This window comes from Mus caroli, chromosome 7 (assembly GCF_900094665.2).
Source record: "Mus caroli chromosome 7, CAROLI_EIJ_v1.1, whole genome shotgun sequence".
NCBI lineage: Eukaryota > Metazoa > Chordata > Mammalia > Rodentia > Muridae > Mus > Mus caroli.
Window position 1 is genome coordinate 54,976,825 of NC_034576.1, and position 6,000 is coordinate 54,982,824.

At 41.7% G+C, this 6,000-nt stretch overlaps 1 pseudogene; it reads right to left on the reverse strand.

The window, feature by feature from the left end:
* The window catches only part of LOC110297940, an 83,312-nt pseudogene that overhangs the window by 4,530 nt on the left and 72,782 nt on the right, over window positions 1-6,000 (reverse strand).

A 6,000-nucleotide genomic window follows, 5' to 3' on the forward strand; every position in this document is an offset into this window, starting at 1 on the left:
TTTGGGGCCTGGGGCTGGCCCCTGTTCCCGTTTCCCTGATTAGGGAAAAGGGTTTTCCCTTGTGTATCTGTCTTGGATCTACACTCATTAGGCTAAGGTTTTCCGAGTTTGCAACTCGGACATAGCCCAGGCTGTTTCCCAGGCTGTCTCTAAATTGATTCGTTTCCTGCCCTGCAATTTTTTTGCAAAGTGTACATACTTGCCACACTTAAAACATGCCTTTTTGTTTCTACTTGCCAAGAAGTCTCTTACTGATTGTCCTTTCATGGAAGCCACCATAGCTAAGCCCAGTTAGTAGGAGGGCCCTATGTCAGAACAGAGTCTGATGTACCCAGTGAGGTCTGTCTTCTTCCTGTAGGGACTAATGGCTGCTTGACAGGCAGGATTGGCGTTTTCAAATGTAAGCTGTTTCACATAGTCTGCACCTGCCTCTGCATTACCAAAAATCCTCCCTGCTGTTGTCATCAGTCAGAACAAAATCAGAAAATCATTCAGCAGGCCCTTGTCTTGACTGCTGTCAAAGATGCACCAGTGTCTCCTTTTACCGGGAGTTTATGCCAAGTCTTCATAACTGAGTTTTGAATTTAAGTGAATAAGCCTGGGTCATATTGCATCTGGTCATCACTTGAAGTGAATTGCACTAAGGCAACAAAGGACCAAGCATTGCCTGCCTGGGTATGCCTCCTACCTATCTCTTTACAATTCTCACGTTACTCTCATTTCCAGATAAGAGGGTCACCACTGCTAAGAACTGCTCTCAGTAGGGTATTTCAAACTCCCGGTAAAAGGAGACCCTGGTGCATCTTTGACAGCAGTCAAGACAAGGGCCTGCTGAATGATTTTCTGATTTTGTTCTGACTGATGACAACAGCAGGGAGGATTTTCAAGCCACTCCTCTGCAGCAGATTCCAAGATTGCAAGAGTTAAAGGAGCAGTGGTGCCATATTGTGACAATGCATTTTTTAAAATTTGTTAATGTGTGTGTGATGTCTCCAAGCAACCCATTGAGTGTCTATGGTCTCTGATACAGGAAAAGCCTCAGCCTCTCCCTCCTCTGGGCGATCTGTGGCTGATGAACAGTCCTGATGTTCTTCCTCTAATTCTGTTTGTCATTTTAGGGCTGAGATTTTATCCTGCAATTCCTTTCTAAGGTCCAAAACAGCCATCCCCAGGATACCATCAGGTGGTCCAGGGGGTGCAGATGGAGGAGATCTCTGAAAGGAGAGCCATTCATGGTAGTAATATTTGGTCACCTCTTCCTCCAGGTCATCCCTGACTCAGACAAATCATCATCATCCTCTAACTGTATTTTGGATCTCAATTTAGTATATATGCATTTTATCTTTTTTTTTTTTTTTGAACAGTTGAGTCATTTTTCTCTGTGAGCCGAGTGCTGCTATTTGATTTTGTTTCCTTCCCTCTTGGATTTTTTTTTTTTTGTCTGTAACATATGTTCTGAATTTGGGGACCCATTGGGTGACCTTTGAGAGGTCGATCCTTTATCATCACCACTACCTAGAGAAATTGAATCTATTTCCTCATTAGAGGAATCAATCTTATCTTTTGTCCTTTTCTTTCCTTTTCCTCTCTTTTCTCTGTCTTTTAAAATTTTCTCGCCCTCTTCAACAACCGCTGCTATCGATGGATACTTGGTTGAGATCATTTCGTTTATCAAGTTCCAATATGAAAAGGCAGTGACTAGGACCTTTTCAGGCCCAAGTGTCCTGTAAAAATCTTTAAGTGCATCTCCAACTCTGTGCCATCTTTTTTTTTCATCAATGGTTCGTTCTTGAGGAACCCAGGGACAACTTTTTAATAAAATAAAAAATGACAATAAATGCTGAATTTTTACTTTTACTTCTCATGTCTTTAAAGCCTTTCTCATTTGTTCCATATATACTTTATGCTGATTTATTTCTTGCCCCATTTTTGTTACTATGACTCACCAGTCTCAACACAGCAGGTTTTCATGCTGATCACCTTTGTTTCATTTTTTAAGTTTTGGTTGACCCTTCTTCCAGTAACGTCCCTCACAGGGTCTCTTGTCCTCACTGTCCCACATTGGGCACCAGATGACCTGTCCTGTGGGTCAGTCAATGGATTCTGCAAGGGAAAGAGTAGGGATGGAAGAATGGAGACAAGACAGTCTGTCTGATCAAGTCTCTCATCAGGGTGGAAAAGTACCAACTTGTAAGTAAATAACCTAAGATGGCTACAGAGATGATAGCCGCTTTCTGCTAGGAGTCAGCTCCCCACAAGGTAGACAGGGCCCAGCAGGTATCTGAGAGGATTTCATTATCATGATGCAGCAGGAGTTGACAGAGGGTAGATAGCATCTACCTCACAGCATCCTCACAAGGGTGTAGATTTTTGTTTCAGCATAAATTGGACAAAGTCCATGTGATGTTCCAAAGAAAATGTGATTGGTTTGTTTTTTGAAATAGGTTTATTAGGTAGGTGCGGGATAGCATTATTGGAAATGACATGGTCTCTGAATTCTACAAAGTCACCACTGATATTCCCAAGGGCCCACACAGCCTGCTTAGACATGATCCAGTATGGGGGAACAGAGGAGTTCAATCAGGGGCTCCTTTCACAGCAGCTTGAGTTTGCTCTGAAGTTCCTGAGGCAATGTTGGTGAGTGCCCATGCAACCGCCAATTGCAGGTTGGGGAGAGGTGCTACCTTCAGGAAGTCCATCAGCTTGGGAATGAGTCCTGCCTCAATAATCAAATTTAGAGGAGGGTAATTATCCTGAGATATCATTTCCCTGGTAGCCTAGGTGGCAAGGAAACACAGAAGCGTATCTGAACTATTCACCCCTTGAATGATGAGGTCCAGAGTGAAGTTGGTCTCTTTGACTACTACTTAAGAAACTACATCACTGGAAAATAGATCGATATTTCTTCTCTTTGGCACCTTCTCATCTTTCCTGGTCTTCCAGAGTTGTAGGCCAGAAGCAACCATCTGTTGTCACTGGAAAGACATTTTTTTTTTTTTTTTTTTGCCTCAGTACTTTTATTTCTTCAACCTCTCTTCTGGAGCCTCTAGGTCACCATATTGACTGGAGAAAAGACACCACCTACAGAGAGCTGCTCATAGCTAGGCAATATCTTATGTGGGGTCCTTAGAATGGGTGTGGCCTCTGGTAAAGCAGCCAGAGTTGTGGAGACTTAACCACAATTAGTTTGTCTTTAGTTGAATTCTTTATTTGGTTACATGTTGTGGGAAATACCTAGAGCTAGCCCCTGTGACTGGTAATCTCACTCCCTCTGCCTTTCAGCCTGCCAACTTGTCAGCCCTGCTAGGCCACATGGCTCCCAGCAGGCTATCTCTCAGTCTAGGGCTCCCCTGAGTTCCTGTTGCTTCCACACAACACCACCATACACCCCTGGTTAGCCATCTCAACACCTAATTAACGGATAGAATCAAGACTCTTAATGCCTAATTAGCCGATCAGATTTATTTATCAATAATAACACAATTTACAAGATGCCAATACAATAGTTACAGGGCCAAATGGTAATGAGAAAGCTTTAACACAATTATTCTAACCTTTTGATAACACCACATAAGCCTCCATTCTGGTTCTCCCTCTCTTCCTCAGACCTCTCTCTGTCTTCCTCAGTTCCTTGCTCCACCTCCATCCTCCTGTCCAATCAAAAATCTCCCACTGCCATAAGGTGATTGGACAGAGAAAATTCTGCAACCTTTCTTTCTTTCTTTCTTTCTTTCTTTCTTTCTTTCTTTCTTTCTTTCTTTCTTTCTTTCTTTCTTTCTTTCTTTCTTTCTTTTTCTCCCTTTCTCCCTTTCTCCCTTTCTCCCTTTCTCCCTTTCTCCCTTTCTCCCTTCCTTCCTTCCTTCCTTCCTTCCTTTCTAAAAAGACTTTCTCTCAAAATATATATTGAGCACACCTAATGCCATTTTGTAAATTATTTGGTATCAGATAAACTTAACACCCAGTCCAACATTTTTGCCAATAAAATTGAACACTGTCCTCTATCCTGACTTAAAAGACTATAGTTCTGCATCTGGAAACTATCCTCTCAGATCTGCTCCTTTCAAAGTAAAAAGCCTGGGTTGGCTAGGAGACTATGTAGCTTTTCAACCCCATCAGAAATCCAAGAACAGCTGATATTAACTGAAAATATATAGGAAGCCTAACACAGCTTCCAAAACTTAGCCAGTTATGGAGACCGCTGATCACCTGGACAGTCCCTTACTTCAATACATTGGAGCATCTGTCTTCAGATTACTGACCAGAGTCATCTGATAGACTTAGAGAAACAGGAATGTTAAGGACTAGGCTACGCTTTCTTGGCAGAAGCTGTCCTAACCTATAACTGTGTCCTTTCTTTGGACAATATTATATCTGTAGATGAAATGAGGCAAATCTTGCCTAATGGTGTTTCACCACAACTGGAGTACTCAAAGATTCTCAATTTCTTCTTTGAATCCAAGATAGGGAAAGCTGTCAGGAGTCTAGTCTAGTCTCAACAACAAGTGAATAAATAACGTTAAATGTCACATTCTGTGGATTTCTGATGTTTTTGAAAACCAACTATCTATGTAAAGTAATCTGGACTGTCGTCTGGTTACAACTCTTAGCTATTTCTAGTTAAAATCTTGAAAACACACTAACAATAAACTCAGAGCCATGAATTTGCTATTTAGCCTTAAACTCACAGACTTAAACATCTCAGATCTGTTTATAATAGCAGCAAAAGAAGGACTGGGTCTAAGCCCTGTACTTTCAATATTTAGTATCAATAGAAGAAATTTATACGAATGATAACCTTCATTTTGTATCAAAATAAATTCTGTATCAAATAAGAACTTATGACTTGAATTTAGTAACAATTATAAAGATTTCTACTAAATGAGATTATGGCTATACAATCAATTCTAGCTATTTCCTCCCTGTTCCAAATATGACCTTTTCTACATTCCCTAGAAAGAAAACCTATTTTATATGTTTATTTTTTTTTATTATTTCCTTTATTTACATTTCAAATGTTATCCCCTTTCCTAGTTTCCTCTCCGAAAATCCCCTTTCCTCCCACCCTCTGCTCCCCAACCAACACACTCCCGCCTCCTGGCCCTGGCATTCCCCTATACTGGGGCATAGAACCTTCACAAGACCAAGGGCCTCTCCTCCCATTGATGGCCGACTAGGTCATCCTCTGCTACATATGCAGTTAGAGACACCAGTCCCATCAAGTGATATCTTTAACTGGTGGTTTAGTCCCGGGGCTGCAAACCCCTTCAGCTCCCTGTGTACTTTCTCTAGCTCCTTCATTGGGGACCCTGTGCTCAGTCCAATGGATGGCTGTGAGCATCCACTTCTGTATTTGCCAGACACACGCAGAGCCTCTCAGGAGACCACTATATCAGGCTCCTGTCAGTATAATCTTGTTGGCATCTGCAGTAGTGTCTGGATTTGGTGGTTGTTTATGGGATGGATCCCCAGATAGGGCAGACTCTGGATGATCATTCCATCAGATGCTGCTCTGAACTTTGTTTCTGTAACTCCTTCCATGGGGATTTTGTTCTCACTTCTAAGAAGGATTGAAGTATCCACACTTTGGTCTTCCTTCTTCTTGAGTTTCATGTGTTTTGCAAATTGTGTCTTAGGTTTTCTGAGTTTCTGGGCTAATATCCACTTACCAGTGAGCGCATATCATGTGTGTTCTTTGTGATTGGATTATCTCACTCAGGATGATATCCTCTAGAGCCATCCATTTGCCTAAGAATTTCATAAATTCATTGTTTTTTAAAAAAATGTTTTCCTTTTTAAAAAAATGTTTTAATTAGGTATTTTGTGGAAAGCCGCTCCCACATTCGCCATTACAAGATGGCACATGAGCTGGGTGTTTGAACAAGTAAAAAGGCTTACTGCACATGTCTCTGGATAGTCCCTGTCCGCGAGGACATACATCCGTTAAGTACGTTATCTTGTCCGTTTGGAAATGGCCCTGTGAGGATGCGCCACGTCAGAGGC